The sequence below is a fragment of the Rhinopithecus roxellana genome, chromosome 7 (genome assembly GCF_007565055.1).
Source record: "Rhinopithecus roxellana isolate Shanxi Qingling chromosome 7, ASM756505v1, whole genome shotgun sequence".
Classification (NCBI taxonomy): Eukaryota; Metazoa; Chordata; class Mammalia; order Primates; family Cercopithecidae; genus Rhinopithecus; species Rhinopithecus roxellana.
The window spans coordinates 61,283,923-61,296,701 of record NC_044555.1 but is presented as its reverse complement, the minus strand read 5'-3'; the positions used below and the strand labels follow the sequence as shown (position 1 = coordinate 61,296,701).

At 37.4% G+C, this 12,779-nt stretch overlaps 1 pseudogene; it reads right to left on the bottom strand.

Moving 5' to 3' along the window:
• Nucleotides 1-307: 307 nt before the first annotated feature.
• On the bottom strand, nt 308-1,306 carry LOC104666027 (annotated as a pseudogene).
• Nucleotides 1,307-12,779: the final 11,473 nt, after the last annotated feature.

The window sequence follows — 12,779 nt, the reverse complement described above, 5'->3', positions numbered from 1 at the left end:
AAAATGCCATAAATATGTCATTTAATATTTTCATTTCATAGCATTGGACACACAGCTCGACATATTGAAATATTGACTCCTTAGAGGAAAATAAATGGAAAAAAGAAAACAAAAAGAATTACATTTTTCTGTTGAATAATCTCAGGCCCCAGGGATGAGGCCCAAGTGTCCCAGTGTCCTGGCCTGTGGGAGGTGCTGAGAGGTCAGCCGGGTCCTCTGAGGAGGGAGGCTGTGCCCATAATCCATAACTATAAAGCCGTATGGCAAAAATTGTCTTGGGTGTCCTTGGCCTTGTCAGTTCAGACTCTCAGTCATAGGTCCCCCGGGGGTCCTGCCTGTAGGAGAGCTGGTTGACTGACTGGTTGAACATGGGCTGGGTGAGGTCCTGGTCCACAGGAATGGTAATGTGCTGGAGCTGCTAGACCTTGTGTTCATCTGTGACCTGGTTGAACCACCACTGTCCTTACTGGACCTCTGTCTCTGTAATCTGTTGGGCATTGGTGGCAAGCATCTAGATCTGTTTCTGCACAACTTGAGTACCTGATACAAGCTGGACTAAGAGAATATATTCTAGCTGGCCTGACTTCAGCTGCACTGAGATTTTCTGGATCTCTCCTGTTTTAGTTAATCTGTTGCATAACCTGCATAGTCTGTCCAGTGTCACTCTGGGACTGTTAGGCCTGACCCTGTGGTTGGGCCTGGACAATCTGCACCTGCTGACCTTCTCCAACCTGCTTGTCAGGGGCATGATCTGGCCCTGCTGAGGCTGCATGATGATCTACCCAAGCTGGATGGTGGTCATAGAGCTAGTGGTCTCCTGGCCTTGCTGCTGTCCCTAGACTTGGACCGTGGAGGGTTGCTAAGCCAGTGTGAAGTAGTACTAGATGGGCTTGGCAGGAGTTATAGACTGGTGCACCTCCTCCTAACGCTTTGGAGGGTTCAGTTCATCTGTGAAAACAATATCAATGAGAAAGTCAAACTGATCTAATTTTGTAAATCCCATAGTGACATCATTTCCCTATAGAGTCCAGTGCTTTTTAGTCTCTGTGTGAATCTAGGCTCAAAGAGTCAACTCTGTGATAAAAATCTGGGCTGCCTTGGCAGAGAGCACAGGAGCTTCTCTACTGATCATTTTTACATTATTCAGTTTCATAATCTTCTTAATACCAGCTGTTGAAGTTCCTGCACTAGTAAATCTTTCACTGTTAAATTCTGGATTTCTTCCAGGACGTGAAGTCAACAAGGACTGTAGGCTTTACTGGGCATTACTGCTGCTAGTGCCACAGAATCCACATTCTGTGAACATTTTGAAAAATGCCTCTACACAGGAGTCCAGGGAAGAGCAGGAACTCTCCCTGCACTCCTGTTAAGCAGGGCAATGCAGAGGTCCCAGGCAAGGTAGACAGGGAAGAAGCATGCATTATGGAGAACAGAGGGTGTGAAGCAGGGGCTCAAACAAGATGGCGGCCATGGCATTTGCACATGGCCCTTTTCTTCCTTCCCCCTTTCTTGGCACCTGGACTCCCAGTAAGGTGCAATGTGCAGAACCTTTGACCCTTTTCTTTCTTTCTTTCTTTTTTTTTTTTTTGAGACGGGGTCTGACTCTGTTGCCCAGGCTGTGGAGTGCAGTGGTGCGATCTCGGCTCACTGAAAGATCCACCTTTCAGGTTCACGCCATTCTCCTGCCTAAGCCTCCTGAGCAGCTGGGACTACAGGCACCCGCCACCAAGCCCGGCTAATCTTTTTGTATTTTTAGTAGAGATGGGGTTTCACCATGTTCGCCAGGATGATCTTGATCTCCTGACCTTGTGATCCACCCGCCTCAGCCTCCCAAAGTGCTGGAATTACAGGCGTGAGCCACCACGCCTGGCCCCTTTGACCCTTTTCTAGTCATGCTTTTTAATGTTATTGAGTTGTAGGAGTTCTTCATATATTCTTTATATTAACTTCTTATCTGGTAAGTGGTTTGTAAATATATTCTCCCATTTTGTAGGCTGCCTGTTTAGTATGTTAATTATTTCCTGTGCTGGGCAGAAGATTTTAAGTTTGATGTAGTCCCATTTGTATATTTTTGATTTTGTTGCATGTGTTTTGGGTGTCATATCCAACAAATCATTGCCCATTCCAATTTCATGAAGCCTTTCCTTAGTATTTTCTTCTAGGAGTTTTACCATTTCAGGTCTAACATTTACATCATTAATCGTTTCTAAGTTGATTTTTGTATATGGTGTAATACAAAGGTGCCTCTTCATCCTTTTGTGTGTGGATAGTAAGTTTTCCCAGAATCATTTGTTGAAGAGACTATCTTTATGCCATTGTGTAGTTTTGGCACCCTTGTCAAAAATCAATTGGCCAAGTTCGTGACGGTTTATTTCTGAACATTCTATTCTGTTTCAGTAGTCAATAAGTCTGTCTTTATATCAGTATCATACTGTTTTGATTACCATAGATTTTGTAACATGCTTTGAAATTAGGAGGTGTGAGACCTTCAGCTTTATTCTTTCTCAAGATCAGCTTGACTATTCAGGATCCTTTGAGATTCCATATGAATTCTAGACTTTTTTATTTCTTCAAAAAAATCAATGATATTTTAATAGGAATTGGATTTAATCTGTAAAATGCTTCGGGTTATATGGATATTTCAACAATATTAATTCTTCCAACCCATGAACACAGTATGTCATTCCATTTATTTGTGTCTTCTCTAATTTCTTTTATCAGTGTCTTGTAGTTTTCATTGTACACATCTTTTACCACCTCCGTTAAGTTTATTCTAAAGTATTTTATTATTTTTGATGCTATGTAAATAGGAATATTTTCTTATTTTTTTAAGATTTTTCGTTTTTACTGAATAGAAACCCAACTGAGGAAAAATGGTGGTGTAGAAGTAAGTCATCTTTACTACCTCCTCACCCTGCAGAAAACCAAGAACAGACATACAGCACTGAGATTATCATCAGCAATATCTCAGTAGTCAAACATGGGAATAAGATAGTTCCCATGGCCACAGAGATGCGAAAAACTTCAAGTAGACAGTAAGAGAATCAAACTTTCATATCTGCAATGCTCCTCCCACCAATCTCACCAGCACCAAGTGTGCAAAAAATTTCCCCTGACTCACAGTTTCTACACCAGAAAAAGTCAAATTGAGGCACACAACTAGGTTCTCCATCATCTCGGGTTCCCGGATAACAGACTTGCTCATGACTCAATCCACAGGAAGCATTAGGAGTGCCTAAAGAGATAAATATCCCCGAGGACAGCCAGAGATAAAGGGAGAAGGTAGAACTACCATCCTCAGCACTGGAAACTCTGCTGTGTAATTCAGCCATAGGAGATGCCAAGTCAGAGTGACTGTTCAGTAGCACCACACTGTAAGATATTTATTACACAGGTCCTTGGGGAATAAACTCTTAGCCAGCTGTTCTAGGCCATTCTTGCATTGCCATAAAGTAATACCTGAGGCTGGATAATTTAGGGAAAAAAGAGGTTTAATTGGCTCATGGTTCTGCAGGCTTTATAGGAAGCATAGTGCTGGCATCTGCTCAGTTTCTGGAGAGGCCACAGGAAGCTGACAATGACAGCAGAAGGTAAAAAGGGAGCAGGCACGTCACATGGTGAAAGCAGGAGCAAGAGAGAGAGTAGTGGGGAAGGTGCCACAATCGTTTAAATGACTAGCTCGCACAAGTACTCGCCATCATGAAAACAGTACCAAGCCATGAGGGATCTGCCCCCATGATCCAAACACCTCCCACCAGGTTCCACCTCCAGCACTGGGGATTAAAATTCACCATGAACTTGGAGTGGGGACAAATATTCAAACCATATCACCAGACTTCTCATACTACTGGGTTAACCCCTTTGGAACCTCTCCTGTTCAGAATAGGCAACACTGTGATTATGTGCTAGAATTGAGGCAAAACTGGGCTTAAAGCACCATCTAGTGGCAACAAGGAGCCAGAAACCCGGTGGTAAGAAAGAGAAAGAAAACCAACAGGAAAATGGCGAAGAATCTCTAAGCAAACATATGCAGTAAATAACAAAACAAACCAGACAGGGAAGACTTGAATAAATAACTAATCCTTCAATGCAAAGACATAGTTGTACATCCACAAGAAACAATGACATCAAGGAACCACGGTCTCCCGAACTGAACAAAGCAAGAAACCACTGACTGACCCTAACAAGACTGTGATGTGTGAACTCTCTGACCAAGAATTCAAAACAGCAGTTTTAAGAAAACTCAGTGATCTCAAAGATAACACAAAAGAGCAATCCAGAAATTTATCAGAGAAATGTAACAAAGAGGTAGAAATAGCAATAATAAAATTCAACAGAAATCTTGGAACACCACAAATATATATACCTACTATGTACTTACAAAAATTTAAAATAAAAAGTGTTAAAAAAGAAATCTTGGAACAGGGAAATAAATTTGCTGAACTAAAAATTTATTACAGGCTCTCAACAGCAGCATAAATCAAGCAGAGGAAAAAATTAGCTCAAAGGGTATTTATAAATACACAGAAAACAGACATCAAAAAAAGTATTCCATGACAATTGACTGGAAGAATTAATACTATTAAAATAACAATACAACCCAAAGACATTTAGAAATTTAATGCAAACCCTATCAAAATACCAATGACATTCTTCACAGAAATAGAGAAAAACAATCCTATAACTCATATTGGAACCACAAAAGATCCTTAATAGCCAAAGCAATTATGAGCAAAAAGAACAAAGCTGGAGGCATCACACTACCTGACTTCAAATACAATTCAAATATAGTAGTGATGTAAGTATAGTACTGGCATAAAAATAGACACATAGACCAACAGAACAGAATAAAGAATGCACATAAGAAATCATATATTTACAACCAACTCTTTCTTGACAAAGGTGCCAAGAACATATAATGGGGAAAGGACAACCTCTTCAATAAATGATGCTGAGAAAATGGGATATCCATATGCAAAAGAATAAAAAAGGCCCCTTTTCCTCCACATGTACAAAAAGCAAACCAAAATTGATTAAAGGCTTAAATCTAAGATCTGAAACGATGAAACTATTAAAAGAGAACATTGGGGATGCTCCAGGATATTGGTCTGGGCAAAGACTTTTTAACATAAGATCTCAAAAGCACGTGCAACCAAAGCAAAAATACACAAATGAGACTATACCAAGCTATAAAGCTTCTGTGAAGCAAAGAAAATAATGAAAATTGAAGGTACAACCCACAGAATGGAAGACAACATTTGCAAACTATCCAACTGACAAGGGATTATTTATCAGAATATATAAGGAGCTCAAACAACTCAATAGCAAAAAGAAATCTTAATAAACCAATTTAAAAATGGACAAAAGATATAAGCAATTCTCAAAATAAGAAATGCAAATGGTCAACAGGTATATAAAAAATACTTAACATCACTAATCATCAGAGAAATGCAAATCGAAACCACAATGAGATATCATCCCATTCCTGTTAAAATGGCTTTTATCCAAAATACAGGGAAGAAAAGATGCTAGCAAGGATGTGGAGGAAGGGGAACACTCATAGACTGTTGGTGGGAATGTAGATTAGTATAATCATTATGGAAAACTGTATAGAGGTTTCTCATAAAACTAAAATTAGAATTACAATATGTTCCAGAAATTCTACTACTGAATGTATATCCAAAAGAAAGAAAACCAACATATTGAAGATATACCTGCACTCTCATATTTATTGCAGCATCATTCACAATAGCCAAAACATAGAATCAACCCAAGTGTCCATCAATAGTTGAATAAAAAAGAAAACGTGGTATACATACACAATGAAACACTATTCATCCAAAAAAATAATGAAATCATGTCATTTGCAACAACCTGGATGGAATTGGAGACAATTATGGTAAGTGTAATGAGCCAAACACAGAAAGACAAATATCACATGCTCTCATTCATACGTGGGAGCTAAAGAAGTGGCTCTCATGAAGATGGAAAATAGGTTAGTGGTTGCCAAAGGCCAAGACGGGTGCTGAGGAGGGGGGAGATAAAGAGGAGTTGATATATGGGTACAGATATAGAATTTGATATAAGAAATAAACCTAGCGTTTTATAGATCAGTAGGATGACTATAGTTTCCAATAATCCATTGTTTATTTCAAAGTAGCTTCAGTATAATAATTCAAATGTTTCTAGCATAAATAAAAGACAAGTATTTAAGGTGATGAATCTTCCAATTACACTGATTTAATCTTCCAAATTATATGAATACATTAAGTTCTCACATGTATCCTCCAAAAAGTTTCCAACTAATACATTTGAGTGTTGAGGTTTTATCCTGAAACTTTACTGAATTTGCTTATTAGTTCTAAGAAGTTTCCTTATATATTCGTGTGTGAAATCTTTAGGGTTTTGTACGTATAAGATCATGTCATTTTCAAACAAAAATAATTGTACCTCCTTCTTTCAAATTTGGCTGGCTTTTGTTTGTTTTCTAGCCTAATTTCTCCTGCTAGGACTTCCAGTACTATGTTGAGTAGAAATGATGAGAGTGATAATCATTGCCTAATCTTGCAGTAAAAACTTTTGTTTTTTTCATTGTTGAGTGTGATGTTAGTTGTGGGCTTTTCATATATGATCACTATTATGTTGAGGTAGTTTCCTTCTATTCTCCATTTGTTGAGTATTTTTATTAAGAAAGGGTGTTGAATGTTGTCAGATTCTTTTTCTACACTAATTGAGATGATCATGTAATTCTTGTCCTTTATTCTATTAACATGAAGATTATAGTTGTTGATTTTCATATGTTAAAACATTCCTGCATTCCAGGGATAAATCCCACTTGGTAATCGTGTAGAATCTTTTAAGTATGTTGTGGAGGTTAGTTTGCTAGTATTTCATTGAGGATTTTTGCTTTTGTGTTAATCAGAAATGTTGTCCTGTAGTTTATTTTTCCTGTATATCTGGCTTTGGTACTAGGGTAACTCTGGCCTCATAAAATGTGTTAAGAAGTGTTTCTTTTTCAATTTTTTGAAGAGTTTTAGAAGAATTGTCATTAAATATTTTTTAACTATTTGGTGGAATTCTCCACTATGGCCAACTGTCCCTGGGCTTTTCCTTGTTGAGAGATTTTTGATTACTGATTCAACCTTCTTAATAGTTATAGATCTATTCGTATTTTCTATGCTTTATAATTCATTCATGGTAATTTGTATGTTCCCAGAAATTTGTTCATTTCTTATAATCATCCAATTTATTTACATAATTGTTAATATTTTATAATTGTTTTTATTTCTGTGGCATTAGTTCTATTGTCTCTTCTTTCATTTCTGATTTTAATTATTTGAGTCTTCTCTCTTTTTTCTTAGTTACTCTAGCTAAAGTTTTGTCCACTTCTTTATCTTTATAAAAAAGCAGCTCTTGGTTTTATTGTTTTTTTCTACTGTTTTTCTATTCTTGTCTTTTATTTATTTTTGTTCTAATACTTATTACTTTCTTCCTTCTGCTATCTTTGAGTTTATGTCATTTTTCTTTTTCTAGTTCCTCGATTTGTAAAGGTATATTGTTGATTTGAGACCTTTCTTTTCTTATAATGTAGGCATTTATCACTATAAACCTTCCTCTGAGTATTTCTTTTGCTGTATCTCATAAGTTTTGGTATGCTGTGTTTTCTTTTCATTGGGGTCAAGATATTTCTAATTCTCTTTGTGATTTCTTCCTTGGCCCATTGGTTTTTCAAGTGTATGTTGTTTAATTTCCACATATTTGTGAATTTTTCAGTTTTTCTACATGTATTGGGTTCTAGTTATATTCAATTGTGGTCAGAAAAGATACTCAGTATAATTTAAAACTTCTTAAATGTATTAATATTTCTTCTTTGGCCTAATGTGTGATTTATTTTAGATAATCTTCCATGTGTGCCTGAGAACAAAATGGATGGATTGTTCTGTATATGTCTCCTAGCCTCAATTGTGTTCTATACTGTTGTTCAAATCCCCTCTTTCCTTATTTATCTTCTGTCTGGTTGTTCTATTCATTGTTGAAAGTGAGGTTTTGAAATCTCCTAATATTATTGTGTTACTGCCAATTTCTTCCCTCAATTCTGTCAATTTTTGCTTCATATATTTGGGAGTTTTGATGTAAAGTGAATATATTTTACAAATGTTATGTCTTCCTGGTGAATTGACCATTAATCATTATATAATGCCCTTCGTCATCATTTTTGATTTAAAGTCTGTTTTATCTGATGTAAGTAAGGCCACTCCAGTTCTCATTTAGTTACAATTTGCATGGATTATCTTTCTCCATAATTTTGCTTTCAGCCTATTTGTGTCTTTACATCTAAGGTTAGTCTATGTAAGAATATAGTTGCATCTTCTAAAAAATACATTCAAACTTTCTATGTCTTTTGATTACGGGGTTTAATTGATTTATATTTTAAAAGTACCGATAGGGAAGTCTTACTATTAATATTTTCATAATTGTTGACTATTTGTCTTGTAGCTAACATGTCCCTCTTGCTCTATTGCTGCCTTTCTTTGTGTGTGTGTGTGTGTGTGTGTGTGTGTGTGTTTTCTGTATTGACATGCCTGGATTCTTTTTTCATTTCTTTTGTGTATCTTCTGCAGGTATAGTTTTTGTGGTGACCATTGGACTTACCTGAACTATCTTATTGTTATAACAATCTATTTTAAGCTGATAACAACCTAACATCAACTGCATGCAAAAATTTTATTATTTCATGTCTCCCCGGCCCCACTTTATGTTATTGATTTTACAAATTTTATCTTTATATGTTGTGTATCAATTACCATAGTTTGATCATCATAAATGTTTTTATGATTTTAATTCTATACCAGAATTAAGAGAGCTTTAAGCACCTCCATTACAGCATTACAATATTCTTTATTTGTCTATACATTTACCATTGTAAACTAAAAATAAAATTTTAAGGTCCCCAGACCATCTGAATGGATACCTCTTCTTGGCCAAGGGCATTCCAAAGTAAAACTGAAAAGAACTAGTTCAGGCCATGATTAGAAGGAGGAGCCGGACATGCCTCATTTTACCCACTTCCCTTTTGAAATTACTGATAGAACAGACTCTTGATGTCTGATAAGAAATATTTACTGGCCGGGCGCGGTGGCTCAACCCTGTAATCCCAGCACTTTGGGAGGCCGAGGCGGGCAGATCACGAGGTCAGGAGATCGAGACCATCCTGGCTAATACGGTGAAACCCCGTCTCTACTTAAAAATACAAAAAACTAGCCGGGCGACGAGGCGGGCGCCTGTAGTCCCAGCTACTCAGGAGGCTGAGGCAGGAGAATGGCGTAAACCCGGGAGGCGGAGCTTGCAGTGAGCTGAGATCCGGCCACTGCACTCCAGCCTGGGTGGCAGAGCAAGACTCCGTCTCAAAAAAAAAAAAAAAAAAAAAAAAAAAAAAAAAAAAAAAAAAAAAAAAAGAAATATTTACTAATTTACTATCTATTCTCTTCGAAGCCTGCTAACTAGTATTCTCCACAATGCCTTATTGTAACCCAGACATTCCTTTCTATTGATAATAACTCTTTCAACCAATTGGCAATCAGAAAATCTTTGATTCTGCCTATGACTTGGAAGCCCCCATTTCCAATTGTCCTGCCTTTCTGGACCAAACCAATGTGCATATTACATGTATTGATTGATGCCTTACATCTCCTTAAAATGTATCAAACCAGATTCTAGCCCAACCGTCTTGTGCACATGTTCTCAGGATCTCCTGAGGGCGGTATCACAGGCTATTGGTCACTCATATTTGACTCAGAATAAATATCTTCAAATATTTTACAGAGTTTGACTCTTTCTGTCGACACATTTATAAATGAATTTTATGTCTTCAGAAACTTTCATGTTGCTGTCTAGGGTCCTTATAGGATTCTCTCTAGCATTTTTCATGAGGCAGTTCCAGAAGGGAAGGACCTCTTCAGTTTTTGTTTATCAGGATAGCATCATTTCCAATTGTTGAAGAATAATTTTGTCAGACATTGTGTTCTCGGTTGATTGTGTCGGGTTTTTATTTCCTCTTTCAGTATAACTGAAACTACCTTCACAAAATTATAACTGAGGAAATTATGACAGTGAAAGAAATCAGACCTAACCGACTCCATCTTGCTTCTAACCTTTAAGCTGTCCTTGTTCATTCCTGGGCGTAGGCTGAACTAACCTTGGGAGGGAATTTTACTGAGCCCCTACCTGCCAAATTATCTTTAAACACTCCAATCCCCGAATGCTCAGGGAGACTGATTTGAGTAACAATCAGGCATCCAAACTATGCTGCCTCTCTGTCAGCAACACAGGTAAGGCAAGGCAGAAACCAGTACCTCAGGAATCCTCCGAAGAGCTGGAACACCAGACGCATGCTCTGCTCTTCTCCCTTCTTCCTGTGGGAGAAGCTGTATCCTGGATGCTCTCTCTCCATTGTTCTGAGCTTTTCTCGCCTCTGTCTGTAGCACTGCACAGCCTCTGGTACCACAGCAAGCCATCTTCACTCTCCCTTGCTTTCAGCGACTCCCATGCATTTGAACGACATTGGTTCTGTCAGCACTCTTAGGTGACATAAAAACATTCCTAGAACAGCCCTCTGAAAAACCTGAATGCTGATGCACATTCCAGTCTTCTCAGCCCTTCTCCCCAAGAAAGAAGCCACAAGCTGCATTTGTATATCCTCTCGGTCATGTCAAATTGTGTTGGCTTGGAGGTGGGGTGGATATTGGTAAAGTGAACCAGCTCTTCGTACCTGTTTAAATGCAGTTGTTTTTAGTTGTGTTCTCACCTGAGTTACTTAAACCTCTTAAGTGGTTTCTGGAGTTACCAGGAAAGCATTTTGATTCTCATGTTGTTGTAAAGTCAGTGTCTCTGTGGAAGAATGAAATCTGGGACTTCTTATTCTATTGTATTGTTGATGTCACTCCCCTAATTAATCCACTTTTATCTTTATTTCCAAATCAGAGAAACTTAACAGGTGAAATGATCATCTACTAAAGCAAGATATACAATCTGCTAACCCAAAATCGGTGTGTGTTAGGACAAAGCACTTACATGTTGGTCAATGCACCATTTAGACATTCCAGCTTGAGTGAGGAGAGCTTGAGTGGCTATTCAAGGTCTTCATATCCCCCGCTAAATTTGTGAAACTCTTTGAAAGCACAGCCTTTTGAAGCATTAGTTTGAATTCTATCGACTATAAACGTAAAGTACCTTTCTTAGCAAATTTTCCTCATGCCGAACTCTAATTCTGTTGGTGAGTACCTATGGTATATGTCACATATCACTCATTTTTCCCAATATGTATTATTTGAATACATCATAACCAAGGTAATCCACATGGCATTTAAAGTTACAGTTTTATCAAGTGGGAATGAAATTAATGCAAGTGGAAGATACTTTTATTTTGAAAGTCAGGGCATGGACATGTCCTCCTAGGTTCATTAAAATGACATTCATCTTTAAGTAAAACCAAAGCACTGAAATGATGAATTTTAAGTGCTCTGCTGAAATTCTGAAACATTTTATTAAATCATTTTTCATATTCATTTCTATTCAGTTTGAATGCTAAAAGTTTTCAGGCTATAATGAAGGTTATAAAGGTCAAATAAAAGAGTGAAATAATATAAAATTAACAGAATAAATATAAAATAATTTAATATATTTCATAAAAGTAATTAAATGAACAATGGAAAATACATTTAATTTTATATTGAATAGGAATTTGTAAACAGAATAAAATATTCCCATGTTGTATCATATTCTACCTTATTTTTGGCTTGGGATAAGTAATACAATTTTGATTTCCAAAAACATACACTTACAAAGGTAAGGTACAAAGGATAATTCTTGAAAAGGTAGAGTGCACTCCAAAATAACTACTTGAATACTCTAATATTCAGATAAATCTGAAGAACATATAGGGCAATGGATGTTAAAAGTATAAAATGGTGGAAGAAGCATAAAGTTGAATCGGGCCTAATTTATTGATATGAGCTTACTAATCAGATATTCTACATTTAATGTTGAAGCTCAGGGAGTTAGAGTTTGGTTGGTTGGCTGAAACAAGGACCAACAAATAGCTCGCAGTGAGCAAGTTGGAAATGCCAAACCTGCTTTGGTTTTGTGTAGAGGAAGGAATTCAAAGGCTTAGGGAGTATGAAATGTTCTACTCACTCACAGGGAGAGGATACAGAAGATACAGCTTTCATTAACATTGTGAGAAATAAATTCTTGAGACGAGTCCTGGCATTACTGAAGAGTTGTGTGGTCATTTTTCTCTGTAGGCCAGACATTACAGTGAGAACTGCAGTCACCAAACTGGGAAACCCTCATGCAGTAGGAAAATTGGATCCCAGGGTGGCAGAGATCAAGTGGTGGCATTCAGCTATCAAAGACAAGGTGGGCATTGTTCCCATAATGGATCACAGAGTCAAAACAGCAATCAGAATAGTCTCATTCACACAGACCTATGGCATTGGCTAGATAATTATTGTGTTCTAGAAGTAAAATGGATATAAAGCCTACTAAATCCTAACTTGATCTTATAAGAAGAAAAGTTCTAGCTTAAGTGAATAAAAGTCTAACCTGAGTAATAAAAACAGAGAGTCCTGGCCCTTCAATCAATTCCCAAACTTGAGCCAGGTTACAGACCAAGAACCACCTAGACGAAGGGGAGGCCAGGTATCCTTATGCAAGGACCTCAATACATTGCTAAAAATTTATAATGTTAACCTGTTTCATAGCCTTCCCTAAAAGGACTT